Below are 14,605 nucleotides of genomic sequence, written 5' to 3'. Positions count from 1 at the left end.
GCACCATTCTCAAATAAGACCACGAAAATATACAATATAACAGGAAAAGTTCAATCAAAAGCCTTGGCTATGCGGCAGGCTGTTAATTCATCTGAAAAATGATGCTGTATGTACTGATGCAATACATACAGCATCAACCATAACTAGATAGGGAGGGAATTGCATATTCAATATGAATTTAAAAAACTGAGGTAATATGTGGCTATTTTGCATAGAAATTACTTTTTTTATATATTCCAGGGGTGGGTTTCAACCGGTTCGCGGCGGTCCCTGCGAACCAGTTAGTCGGCAAACCCGGAAGTAAGTAACTTCCGGCAACGGCGAAGGGCCCACCCGCCCGCCCGCGCTCCTTACCAGTCTTTGAAGGCTTCTGAACTTCCACGCAGGCGCATGGCACATACAGCACCTGCGCGATTCTCCGCGAGCAGTTGGATGGTAGATACAGCGCCTGTGTGATTCTCCGTGAGCTGCTGGAGCATCGCGCAGGCGCTGTGACGCATGCGTGAAATGCGCACGTGCATGAGGACGCCGCCGGCCCCGTTCCAACCGAAACAACCCACCACTGATATATTCCCAGAATTAGTTTGCACAGTGAAGTCTTATAACACCCTTATTCAACAGTCCAGAGCCCAATGCACCATATATCTGTTTCCAAGTGAGACTAAATTAATTTGGCCATTAAAAAGCCTACTTTAAAAAAAAATACACTAGTTTTTTTTTTCTGTGTTGGTATTTATAAAAGATACATACAAGGCCCCTTTTCTTTTACTGGTCAGCCTACCGCTGCTGTATTAGAAACCCTCTTTGAAAACTTCCAGAATTTTAGGAGTTTCCCAGGGGATATGCAAAACCTGTTAGAAAAGCAAAGCCCCCTACCCCCCCCCCCCGTTTTTGTTTTCATTTTTTATAAAAAAATATACAATAGTTTTTAAAAGATTGCACACTAGGGGGAACTAGAGGAAACTAAAGATTACAATTAGAGCATATAGACCTGCCTTAAAATTGCAGAATGAATTGGATATATTTTTGGATACACATTGGGTATATTTTTTCACATTTTTTAAAAATTCAAAACATTTAAATACAATCTCTAAAAAAAATTATACAAAACAAAACCCAACTAAGCAAGACTTACACGAAAAATAGAGTGCATAAAATAAATAAACAAAACAGACATATACATAATTTCTCCCCCCAGTTGAATACTGATAAATATACTTCAAAGATAATAATTCTTTCCTCCTTGTGAAGCAGGCACATGATTTATACATTTATATAACAATATTTACCCAACCCAGTTAGCCTGACATCCATCTATCCACTATGGAAACATAGTTAACATATAAAACTAACAACTAAAGTTAAACTTCAAAACTTCTGTTAACAATCTATTTATTGTACAGAAAGGAAACACATTGGACATATAGAAGGATATTTTTCAACAATGGAGTCAGAAGTTAATTTTAATAATGTCAATAGAAATGTCTGCATTTAAAGACTGTGTCTAAATGATGTTATAGAACAGTGATGGCGAACCTTTTCAGCACTGAGTGCCCAAATCAGAATGCACATGTGTGTACTGCCCATCTGGTCTTCTGGTTTCCAGCGTGCGCATGCGCAATCACCAGCTGGTCTTCGGGTTTCTAGGGCTCCGACACTTGCAAAGATCAGCTGGCCACCGGAAATCAGAAGAGTAGCTGGCGATGGTGTGTGGGCTCACAGAGGGGGCGCTGTGTGCCACCTCTGGAACGCGTGCCATAGGTTCGCCATCACAGTTATAGAAGAAAAGAAAAAAGAAAAAAACATGACATATGCAATGAATAAATCAAAAGAAATACTTGGATACTTTTTATATATTGAATTTATAAAAGAATTGTGAAGAATCTTGTGGGAAGCGACGAAGAAGAAATGAAAAGAAATCAAGTTCTACAACATCATGTTTGGGAGATAAAAAACAGAATAGTATTTTATTTTTCATCTATGACATAAAATTTATGGATCCTCCAGCTCCATCTTCCAGCTCCATGTTCTAGGATGGTCTCCTAGAAGAACCTGAGACATTACTTTTATCCAGATCAATGCAATGCAGTGAACCCTTTTGATTTAAATTGTATTAACTATTGCTGATCTACTATACTATAGATATATTAGACTTCAACTCCTATCATCCTTAGCTACCTTGGCAAGAGTCATGCTGGCTAAATAAAGTTTTAAAGCAGAATGTAACTAATTATGGCCTTGAATCCTCTGTCCATACATTCTTCTTGCAATAACTACAGTGATTTATACAAAGTCACCAAATTATTAACCATTTGACTTTACAATATTGCATGAGTAAAGACATCTGATAATGAATCATCAGTGTTGACATTAGGAGTAGTAATTATTGCAAGCAAAGCATGGTTTCCTTTTTCCTTTTTGTTATTGTTCATTCCCACAGAAACATACCCCCACAATGTATATTTACCACTCAGGTGCCTGGCTGATAGAAAGGAATCAAAATTTTGAAAGCCAGAAGAATGTGGCTGAAACGAAAACAAAGGACTAGGAAGTTATGTTGGAGCAACTGGGGAAACAATCACTCCCCAATGCAGAAGTCACTGCAAGGAGCCATTCCACACCAGTTGGTTGGCTTCTGCCATAAGGAGAAATGAATAGCAGTTAAGAGTGGGCAGGGAGCACAGAGTGGGGAAGGAGAGAACAGTTCAAACTCAGCAACTGGACCAGAACCACATTAATTTCTTAATAATGCCTAAGTGAAAAAACTGTTGAAGGGGGTAGAAGCATTTGTTTCAATTTTTTTTAAATTTTAGTGCTTTACTTTTTTTCTAATTTACCGTATTTTTGGAGTATAAGACGCACCTTTTCCCCTTCAAAAAAGAGGCTGAAAATCTGGGTGCGTCTTATACACTGAATACAGCATTTTTGCCTCCTGAACCCCACTGTGCAGGGCATGGATAGCCTCTAGGAAGCTTTTGGAGAGCTCCTGGGGGCTGGGGAGGGCAGAAATGAGCAAAAAGCAGCCCATTTTTTGCTCAATTTCCCCAGCCCCCAGGAGCGCACTATAAGCTTCCTAAAGGCTATCCATGCCCCCCCTTTTTTTTTACAAAAAACAGGTGCGTTTTTGCAAAAAACAGGCCATTTGTTGCTCATTTTTGCCCCCTCTAGCCCCCCAGAAGCACTCTGCAAGCCCCCTAATTTTACCCCCCCCAGCCCCCACCAGGAGCATTCTATAAGCTTCCTCCATGTCTTTTTTGGGGGGAAAAGAAACAAGCCTGTTTTCATGAAAAACGGGCCGTTTTTGGGAGGTTTGCAGAGTGCAAAAACTTTTTTTTTATTTGCCTGTTCAAGCTGAAGACGCACCTATTGGTGCGTCTTATACTCCAGTGCGTCTCATACTCCAAAAAATACGGTAATTGTTCTCACTGTTAGGAAGTGTCTCCTTAGTTCTAGGTTGCTAAGGGAGAGAAAACACTTCCGGGGCAGAATAGCAAAAGGCTGTTCTTGGGCTTAACCAGCCACAGAGTAACCCTGGGATGCAAGCAGATCTTTAAGGACAAATGTGGTACACATTATGAGTGAGCTGCCTTCAGGAGTGGGCAAAGGGACCATATGAAGCTGGCTTCCTTAGCCCCTTGAAAATGCATTAATGTTACTTTTAGACTCCATCTCTGCATCAAAGCACATGTGTACAAAAGAACTCACAAAAATATTACTGCATGTTACTCAGTAACTCTTCCCAGTAGAAGCAGGGCAGTTTTAGTGTATCTATTTTCCTTCGTAATCCATTACCTGTCATAAATAATACATAAATAAATACAGAGCTATTTTGGCCCAGCTTTATTGCTGAAATTTTACTCTAAAGAGCCACTTACATGCGATCCCTAATGGCATTTCATATTGAAAATGCAATAAATAAATCCATGTCAAATTCAACACACCAGGAAAAGTAAAAGTTTATCATTTTTATTTCTCCATTACTTTCCTCTCCACTCCTATTAGTCAGCTTTCATTAAAAATTTACCAGGGCAAAGTATCACTTTTCTCTCTTTGAGGTCCAGAAGAAGGAACCTGGGCTAGCGTGAGCTATAATGGATGTTGAAGAGCTGGGCTAGGACTGGGAGACATTCCCCCACTGCCTTTCTGCCAGCCATTGTCAGCCCCATTCTACCTTACAGGGGGAAACTGGATAAGCCATTCTGTATCATCTGCCTTGGGCTCCTGAAGAAAAACGCAAAATATAAATCTAGCAACAAATTAAAGTGGAAAAGAAAATGAATAACCAGATAAGCTAAGAAACAGCTACTAACAGAAATTATCATGCATCACAAACATCTAAAAGAAGGGGGGAAGCAGCAACAGACTGTCAGCTCTGAAACAATTGGTGTTAAATTTCTACTATGACCACTATCAGACTCTTATTAAGAGAGCCGTTTAACCTGACTGGAGAGAGTGATTAAGGCATCAGGCTACAGATAGGGGGTGCTTAAGCTGTACTCCCATCTTAAGCACAAAGCCAAGCTTTTGGGCCAGTCACTTTTTCTCAGCTTTAGAAATTAGGCAAAGGCAAACTACTTCCGTAAAAAGAAAAAAACCTTCCCAAGAAAACTGCAGGGACTTTTCCAGGGAGTTTCCAAGAACCGGACACCATTGAATGGAAGAAGAAAAGAATACGCTTGGCAGGCTTGAGCCAAAGATTTGCTAAGTCAGCAAATAAAACGGCAGTGCAATGTTACATGTACAAAAAGAAAAGAAAAAATGTTGTAAAGTGCAGCACATTCACAGGGCCACTCTCCATGTAGAATGTTTTCAAAACATTTCTCACAGATGCATTGGGAATTACAGTTTCCAGAATTCTCAAGTTCACCCTGGCCCTACAGTAATCACTAGGCAGGAAAAGCTTGCTTTACATTCAAGCCACACAGTTTTGCTATGAAGAAATTAGGAGGGGGGAAATTGTCTTTGATCCCTGGCCGAAATTTGTTACTGAACATCTTCAACAGATCCTTGTCTACTGAATATGAAACTTTACACCAAGATAAGAGCATGGCATGGATCCGTGATGACGAAGGGCATGCGGAGCCATATCTGAGAGCACGCAATGCATTGCCCTATGTCAACTCCAGGACGCTTATGAGCCCTGGCCACCTGATTTTCAGCATTTTGGAGGGTGTAGGGAGGCCGTTTTCGCCCTCCCCACGCTTCAGGAAAGCCTCCTGAAGCCTAGGGAGGGTGAAAAACATGCCCAACAGGCCCACCGGAAGTTCATTTCTGAACTTCCGTTGGGCCATTTATCTTCCTCCCCAGGCTCCAAGAAAGCCTCTGGAGCCAGGGGAGGGCAAAAAATGGGCCCACCAGAAGTCAGGAAATGTGCTGTCTCCTGCCTCCGGAGGGCTTCCAGGGGGAGGGGGAGGCCATTTTTGCCCTCCCCAGGCTCCAAGAAAGCCATGTGGCATGTGCAGGGGACAGCAAGGGGGTCACACACACATGCACAGGTGGGGACAATGCAGGGGGGACATTTAATTACAGGTGTGGGCAGATTTTGGCATCTGAGAGAAAACGGGTTCGCCATCACTAGCATAGATCAACCCAACTACTCCAAAGGAGAGGTCAAAACAGTGTCTTTTACCTACTACTGTTTCAAGTGAAAAGTACAAGCAAGGGCAACTTTCAAATACTCAGACCAAAATCAAATGCAGATTTACCAATTTTAAATCCCCTTATTCGTGGTTCTAGAATGAATTCTTATTAAGAGCTGGAAGATAATACAGTAAATTGAGATTGGCTACTGGAGAAACCAACACACCATCAAAGACTTGCTAGTGCCTAAATTTGCAAAGCAAACCAAAGCCACCACAACTTGATTGCAAATCAAGTTCAAGACATGTAACTGTCAGGATTAAACAAAACCTTATTACAGCACAGCAAATGAATGAGTGTTACAATGCATGAACTCTTATCACACATCACTGCCCTAACTCTGAAAGGGGAAACATTCCTATGTACCACAAAACAGGCTAAAGAATTTTAAGGAATGAGAACTGTGATTGATGTTGATTCTAAAGGTTGCTTTTTTCAAGTGGCAACTTGGACATTCTGGTTTTTCTTTGAAAACATTTCACTTCTCATCCAAGAAACTTCTTCAGCTCTGACTGGATGGCGGGGAATGGAAGGACTTCAGCTCTTGGATGAGAAGCGAAACATTTTCAAAGAAAAATCAGAATGTCCAGTTGCCTCTTGAAAAAAGCACCTTTGGGACAACCATGACCTGGATGACTCAGAATCTTCATAGACTGATGTTGCTATTACTTAACTACCAGATGCACATTTACCATTAACTTCTTTCCACTTACACCAAACAGGAAGCTTGTTGCAGACAGTGCACAAAAACGGTGATCAAATCCCAGGTTATGATGTTCATGCAAAGCAGCTAAATAAACAATATGCTTCCAAGCTGCTCAAAGGAATGCATAGTCTGCAGCTGTGCCTGTTTCAATAAAGTTTTTGTCAACTGTTAAGATCTAGAAAGAGAACGATGTAAACCCTTCTTAAATGAGGCAAGTCAGGTTTTTTAAAGAAAACTTTCCTCCTATCCTCCCCCCTGCACTTGAGAAATTGACTTAAAATCATCCTAGAAATATTTCAAATATCTTCAAATATACATGGATAAAGAAATGTTTTAGGAACCCTTCTTCGATATATTTATTAGCATTTCTCTCTCTTTTTTTTCTTTTTTCTCTTCTCTTTCTCTCTCTTTCTCCCTCCCTCCCTATTTTTTGTTTCACTTGTTCCTAGTTTTTGAAGTGGACCACAAATCTGAATCATCTTTTTCTAAAGAGGAAAATAAAGTGGTTAAGATTGACAAGAATATCTTTCTAAAACCACTTCTGCCTCTAGAATGTCTTTGTGTATTCCTACAGATTATGATCCCCCTCATAATATTCATATTTCTTCTAAAAGAATATATTCTTACAACTCTTACGATCATTTATGAAATGTTTAAGTTTTAAATTTCAGTATAAACTCTATTTTGTTATCCTTTTCTCCCATGTCTAAGAAACTTAAAATAAGTCATGCAAAGTAAGATCATGCAAATTTACAGAAATTATATAAACTACAGACACAATCTGGCATCTCTTGTTGTAGAATTTGGACTTATTTTAAGCCCAAAAGATCTTGACCGAGAATTACAAGAAAGAACTACATCACAGTGAGGATTCCCACCCACCAGCAGAACGCATATCTGTCTACTGTTTTAACATATAAACAAATTATTCTTTGGAAACTTAATTCTTGGTCCCCTTCATCTTTTTTCCCATACAATCCCAATTTGAAGCTACATTACATTCTAAGTTCTTCAACCTTTCCTTCTTTATATGGTTGGTTATTTTACTATAACATCTAATCCAATGAATTTTTCAGAATATTTAATAATGAAACAAGTATGGAATTGCAGATTGTTGTGCAGCAGAGTACACTTCTTTTTCATTTTTCCTTTTCTGTACACTGAGAGCATATGCACCAAAGACAAATTACTTGTGTGTCCAATCACCCTTAGCCAATAAAGAATTCTATTCTATTCTATTTTATTCCATTCCATTCCATTCCATTCTCTCTAAGCAACCCGGGTTAGTTTCTATGCAGGCAAACTGGAAAAAAAAGGGTTGGACAAAAACATAATATAAACTATTTTAAAAATGAGCTCTGTACTCTTCACCAAAAAAAGTGAGCAAGGTTTTAACATATGTTAACCATGGCATACCATATTTTTCAGAGTATAAGATGCACCGGAGTATAAGACGCACCAAGATTTTGAAGAGGCAAATTAAGAAAAAAAGGTTTTGCACTCTGACGACCTCCTTTCAAAAAAAGAGCGTGAAAAGCCTTTGGGAGGCTTATAGAGTGCTCCTGGGGCTGGGGGGGGGGCAAAATTGAGCTCATATCTGCCCTCCCCAGCCCCCAAAAGCACTCTGCAAGGCTCCTAAAGGCTACGCATGGCGATTTTGGTGAAGATGGCGGGGGTTTGGGAGGCAAAAAAATGCTGTATTCAGTGTAAAAGACGCACCTAGATCTTCACCTTCTTTTTTGCAGGAAAAAGGTGCATCTTATACTCCGAAAAGTATGATACCTTTGGACCACCTACAAGCTATTTAGAAGCTATTTTGCTCAAGAGGCAATACAAGCTTGCCTGACTTAAAAAACCAAGTCTTCCAAGAGGCTTGAAGTTGCAACAGAGTTGCCTCCTTTTTGTACATACATCAGCACATTTTTATCAGTCCTTTCATTCGATGGAAACAAAACCTATCCCTGTCCCTGTGCCCATAACTTTATTTCCAGCTTGCAAAGATATCCTTGATAGCCACACGACCTTGTCTGAAAGATATCTGCCAAATATGTCTTATCTTTAAAAAGGAATGAAGAGAAAAAGATAAAAGAGGGCATGGCAGTGTGGCTCTTAATTAAACTATTTCCTTTTCTAAAGAAGCTGTTCTTTACCTCCCAGGTTTTCAAATAATGCCTAAGGTAAAATCCAAGTGGAGTTTTCCATTATTAGGAGAGCATCAACCGATAGCAAAGGGAAGAGTTATCACATACAACAGAATAGCTTCTCTCAGCAAAAAAAAAGTGGGGGGGATGGATGTTAGTGATCCAACAGGGACACATTAAATCACCTCTATTGATTCACCATTTTAATCAGTTCTGTATGGGGGGGAAAAACAGTAATACAGATTGACCCGAATTATGCACTGAGCCATGATATGGCAACTTTGGCTGTTAGCCAAAGTAGATGCCTTGATGCCTAAGCAGAAGATAGCAATAGCAATAGCAGTTAGACTTATATACCGCTTCATAGGGCTTTCAGCCCTCTCTAAGCGGTTTACAGAGTCAGCATATTGCCCCCACAGTCTGGGTCCTCATTTCACCCACCTCGGAAGGATGGAAGGCTGAGTCAACCTTGAGCCGGTGAGATTAGAACCGCTGAACTGCAGATAACAGTCAACTGAAGTGGCCTGCAGTACTGCACCCTAACCACTGCGCCACCTCGGCTCATATTTAAGATGTTTAATTAAAGAAAGAGGGGAGCAGTAGAAGTCTAAGCAGATCCCATCCTGCCACCCTCTGATGAAGAATGGAAACATCTATAGCCAACATGATGATGATGTTATCCATTCAGTCCTGTCTGATTCTTGGCGATTCTATGGACCAGGTCTATTCACATCTTCCAATCTTGCACTACTTCTTTGAGTTTCTCTATGCTCCTGTTGGGTGTCAACTTTAATAGTGTCCATCCATCATGTTCTTTGGCAGCCTGGCTTCCTTTTACCGTTAATTCTTCCAGACACAATTGCTTTCTCCACTGAATTCCCATGCATAACATGGCCAAAATAAGCAAGATGCAGTTTGCCTTCCTGTGACATGTCTGGTGTTATGCTGGTCCAAGGAATACGCAAGAGCCTTCTCCACCACCATCACAAATAAAAGCCAACATTATAACAATACAGAATCCAATGAGCAGAACAGGCAGAACTTCTATGCCATCCCTTTGATAAGGGTTGGTAAGGATTATCAGATACTCTGAACATCTTCCAGCCAATGCTTCCTCTTAACACATTGTCCAAAACGAACTCTCAAGGAGGGAAAAGGTAATCCTCACTCAACAACTGCTCTGTTTAGTGACCAAAACTATGACGGTACCAAAAAAAGTAACTTTACAATCAGCTCACAGCTTACAACCAACTCACACGACTGTTGCAGCATCTCCATAGTCATGTGATCAAGATTTGGTCACTTCACAACCATCACAGCATTCCACAGTCACATCATCACCATTTCCTTGCTTCATAACCAGCTTCTGACAAGCAGAGTCAATGGAGAAGCTGACAGTAAAATAGAAAGTCATGATCACATGATGTCACGCTTAATGACTATGATGGAAGTGGGGTTGTAAATCCGTTGTGGTCATGTGATGTCTTGTTTAACAGCCATATCACTTAGGAACATAGTTGCTGGTCCCAATTGTGGTTGTTAAGCAAAGTTAGTGATTTTGATTCTGTTTGGATCTCAGACTTCAGAGTAGGATTATGGATAAACATAGATATGTCCTTCTATTTTTCAAGACTGAGATAGTTTCTGCTTACACCCTAAGTTTTTTGCTGCTTTTTTCCCACCTTATTAGTCAGTAACAAGAGTCTCCAATGCGTATCCCTCTGTGTTAGGCACAGTTTACACAGTGACACTTCTATTAAATCAGTTTATTTAACCATAACTTGCTAAATAAGGAACATTTGAAAAAGATCAGAATGAGAAACTTAAATAACTTTCCTGAGAAAGTTATTTAACGGTTCCGTTTTAAGCAAAACATATTTCAGAATCATTTATTCCCTGTGGAAATCGAAAAAGGTCACTAAGCCTTTTTAATTGTGTTGTTTTTCAACTTTTACAGTTACTGGTTTGGCCTCTTGGATAGTCAGCAACTTAAGAGAGTTTTGTGGTTTTTTCATGTAACAAACTAAAATATAGAATGCAATAAACTGTCTAACAACCAAGCCACTTCACAGATTCTGTTGTGAAAGGATTCATACATCAAGAATATTAAATCAGCAACTCTTTGTCTTAAAGCACTAAATGCATGTCTTTAAAAAATATTTGCAATATTTTTCCCTAATTTCAACCTAGAGGAAAAAGTAGCAACTTAAATGGTTTATCATCCTTTCCATTGTTTCCACTGCTTTACTTCCCAATAACGGCACCTCTGCTATTTTTGAAAAATCCATTTTAGGAATTGTGATTGAAAATAATGGTGCAATTCTATAAAAGAGGGAGAGGGAGAAGGAGAGAGAGGGAGAGAGGGAGGGGGGGAGAGAGAGAGATATCAAATAGCCATCAAGAATTTATAACAGTATTCTGCAGTTGGGAGATCTTTTGTTCCAGAAAGTAGATTGGAGAGCAAAGTATCACTTTTCAAAGGCCTGTTAATGTGTCATACTTGCAGCACAAGAAGACTTCATTCAGTTGTCAACCTTTGTACTCTCCTGAATTTCAGCTCAGGTTCACGGATCATTTTACAACTTAATGGTTTCACGAGCTGTGTGAAAAATTATCAGAAATGGCTTTGTTTTCTTTCTTTCTTTCCTGCTGTATGAATTGCAAATTTAGAGATCAGATGCTGAAGTTGTGGTTACAAACTGAACAATATTTTATCTTCTAAATCAATTAATGCAACATATTGATGGCAGTTGTTTATTTTCTTCTGTCCAAAAGAGAAAAGCAATTCCCAGTCATTTTACCACTGGGACCTGATTGCTGGAACCTGTATCTCTAGGGAAAATTCTGTATGTAAGTTTTTTTTACAGCAACAGGTGTTTCTTGCACACACCACTCCCACCCTGCATTAAGAGCCTTTTTGGATCTTTGTGCATACATACAAAATATAAGACTTCTGTCTAAACACTTAAAAAAACCAAGGGAAGATTATTTGCAATTTCTATAAATATAAAAAGCAGCCTTTCCCAATCAGATGCCTTCCAGGTAAGTTGGAAAGCAAATGTAGATTCCAAAATTTCCAAATAGAACATTCAAAGTTGGGTGACTTATAAATGTATTTTATCATCATCCAAGATAGTATGAATATATCACAATGGAGAAATCTACCCCAGGGGTATCACATGGAATACGGAGAAAAGGTGGATAACAGATGTCCAAAAAAAAGCAATTGTGTTACCTTTGAAAGATAGAGAACTGGTTTCCTACTCCTTTAACTCCAAGACAACATTTCACGATCACATTTTATTTACTGGTATAAATAATTTTAAAATTACCAAATTCAAAACTAAATAAGATGGTATGAGAAATTTGTTTAGGGAGGTAAGGGAATTTAAAGACATCAACATCAACAGAGTGATCTTGCCACAGAAAATACAAGAACTTACTGATATGTTAAGAAGCCCCAATTTCTATGTGGAAATCAAAACTTCACACACAAAAATCCCATCAATTTTGGAAAACAGAATTGTATAAACTGGACTAAACTGTTAATACCAACAAATGCAAATTATTACCTGGTTCATTTTATTGTAAATACTATAAATTTAAGATAATTGTCAGTTTTTTCTTCATTTGTCCAATTCAAAATTATCTCTGCAGTTTAAAATACAGTTTCATAATTTCCTGCTGTTGGTTCTCACCTTGTCAAGGGTGTGCTATACAACAAATTACAATTGTCATGTAAAGACCTCATATTTCAGCCTTTGACTTCAGCCACTCTGCCTTTTAATTCCAGCAGATAGACTACATTAAGCAGGTGCAGTGAGCAAAGGGAAAAAAAGCACCATTCATTCAATGCAAGCACATCTATTTCTAAATATTTTGAGAAAGTCTGTGCTCTAGTGGCACAAAGATAAGAAAGTCTTATCTTTTCCCTGACTGCAATAAATCCCATAGCATTTCCTCTTTCCCTTTTTTTCTTCTTCTCTGTTCTACCTTTGGTCAAGGCTCAGGATTTTTCTTCTCACACCAGCAACACAAGTTACACACTAATCAGCATATTCTGAATTTGTTCTCAGATGGCATGTTGGTTTAGGGAACATGCAGGTAAAACACCATCCCTATGAAGAAATCACCTTTGAATAACTTTGGCTCCTCACGCTGAAACTGTTTTTAATATTTTGCAAGAGTTTAAACTTAAGAAGCACCTAATCCTGGACATGAGAAAACATTTTTAAAAAATCTCTCCACCTCAATTGCAAATACCAGTTAGTTGGTAAGGTTAAATAATTCTTCCCTTCTTTCTTAAATGCCTCCCTTACCTTATTACTCCAAGGAAGCAAACTGAGGGAAGAATTGGAAATTATTATTTTTTTCAAAACGGAAAGAACTTCAACTTTTTCTCTCGGGGATTAAAAAAAAAAAGTTTTGCAACCTCTCCCAGCCCAATCACTTCCCTACCCAGAACAAATACTCCATTTAAATGCAAAAGGTGAGTCATTATTTTTCAATAATTGCCACCCTTGGCTTCTATAATCATATATAACATTCATATATACTTATGTGCGTCAGTTTCCTTGAACCTGATATTTTCCATACACGTTGAACTGCAACTTCCATCACTCCCACCCAACACCTTGAATAAAGAGAGGAATGCATCGGGGGAAGACTGAAGACAAGAGAATAAAAATCCATTTATTTCACAGTCTGTAACCAACACCCCTCCAGGGCCAATGAATAAAACGCGTCCACACCTTCGAGGATAGAAAAAAAAGAATAATACGCTGGCTACAAATGGCTTTTGAAGATAAAATACTCCTTTCCAGTGGATCCTCCGTGTCATGAATCAGAATAGCGCTGGAAGGGACCTTGGGAGTTCTTCTAGTCCAACCCCGTTCAAGCAGGAGACCCTATGCTATTTCAGACAAATGGTTGTCCCATCTCTTCAGGATAAGAATAGCAATAGCAGTTAGACTTATATACCGCTTCATAGGGCTTTCAGCCCTCTCTAAGCGGTTTACAGAGTCAGCATATTGCCCCCAACAACAATCCGGGTCCTCATTTTACCCACCTTGGAAGGATGGAAGGCTGAGTCAACCCTGAGCCGATGAGATTTAAGAAGAGACTTAAAAGCCCTGGAAAGTGCGGCGACTAAAAGCAAACAGAAACTTCTTCGAAGCTTTTTAGAAGACCTCCTTAAACTTCTTTTTTTGAGTGGGGGGGGGGGTTTCCCCAACCTCCCACCTGTCCAAACATCAAACCAGAAACTCCCCCGGGGGGCAATATCGAGGGGGGGGAACATCCAGGGAAAAGACCCGAAGAAGCTCAAGAAAGAAGGAAAGAGACGCGTCGGCCGGGAAAGAGGCGGGCAAAAAAAAAAGAAAAGTCGGGATGCAAAACGGGACGAAAAGGCAAGACGCACCAGCGGGTCAGTCGGGAGAAAAGAGAGAGAGAGCGGGGAAGAGGCTAGTAGTTCCCGCTGCGGCTCCAGCCCGGCTCGGCCGCCCTGCCCCAAAAAAAGTTTTACCTGCCACGACCGTCGCTCCGTCCCTCAGCTGATGCCGCCTCAACTCCAGCGCTGCGCGGCTCTGGGGTTTCTCTTGGCTCCGCCCTCGCGGTCTCTAGAGCAGGCTTGCATTGGGGCGGAGCCTCCTCTGACCTCACGGAAGACGGGGAGGGAGGGTCAGAGAGAGAGAGAGAGAGAGAGGAGGGGTGGTTTTACTCAGGACTAAATACCGAGGATTGCTGGGCATGCGCAGACAGAGGAGCGAAGTTTAACGCGCGCGCCTCCCCCCCCCACCCACGCCCTTTTTTTTCTCTCTTAAGCCCCGTTGTTGGACCGCTGATGGGAACTGCGCGCGCACAGCGAAGAAGTCTGGATAGTGCAAGCGCTGGAAGAAGGGGGGGAAGAGGGAGGCGGGGGGGGGGGGAGTATGCGATGGTTGCCGGGCAGAGCATGCGCAGTCGGCTTGGCTACCGTCGGCCTTGCTCAGAGGATGAGAATATGCGAGCTCTTGTAGGGCAGTGTTTCTCAACCTTGGCCACTTGAAGATGTCTGGACTTCAAGTCCCAGAATTCCCCAGCCAGCATTCGCTGGCTGGGGAATTCTGGGACTTGAAGT

At 40.5% G+C, this 14,605-nt stretch overlaps 1 protein-coding gene across 1 annotated transcript in view; it reads right to left on the bottom strand.

The window, feature by feature from the left end:
• Positions 1-14,106, bottom strand: part of MYO6 (myosin VI) — a 121,579-nt gene extending 107,473 nt beyond the window's left edge. Inside the window, exon 1 of the mRNA XM_032216291.1 lies at positions 14,012-14,106. The gene's annotated coding sequence lies outside the window, so the exon portion shown is untranslated. The remainder of the gene's footprint in view (positions 1-14,011) is intronic.
• Between the last annotated feature and the right edge of the window lie 499 nt (positions 14,107-14,605).

The sequence above is a fragment of the Thamnophis elegans genome, chromosome 4, assembly GCF_009769535.1.
Source record: "Thamnophis elegans isolate rThaEle1 chromosome 4, rThaEle1.pri, whole genome shotgun sequence".
Lineage (NCBI taxonomy): Eukaryota > Metazoa > Chordata > Lepidosauria > Squamata > Colubridae > Thamnophis > Thamnophis elegans.
The sequence above is the reverse complement of the archived record's forward strand: the minus strand, read 5'-3'. Positions and strand labels throughout refer to the sequence as shown.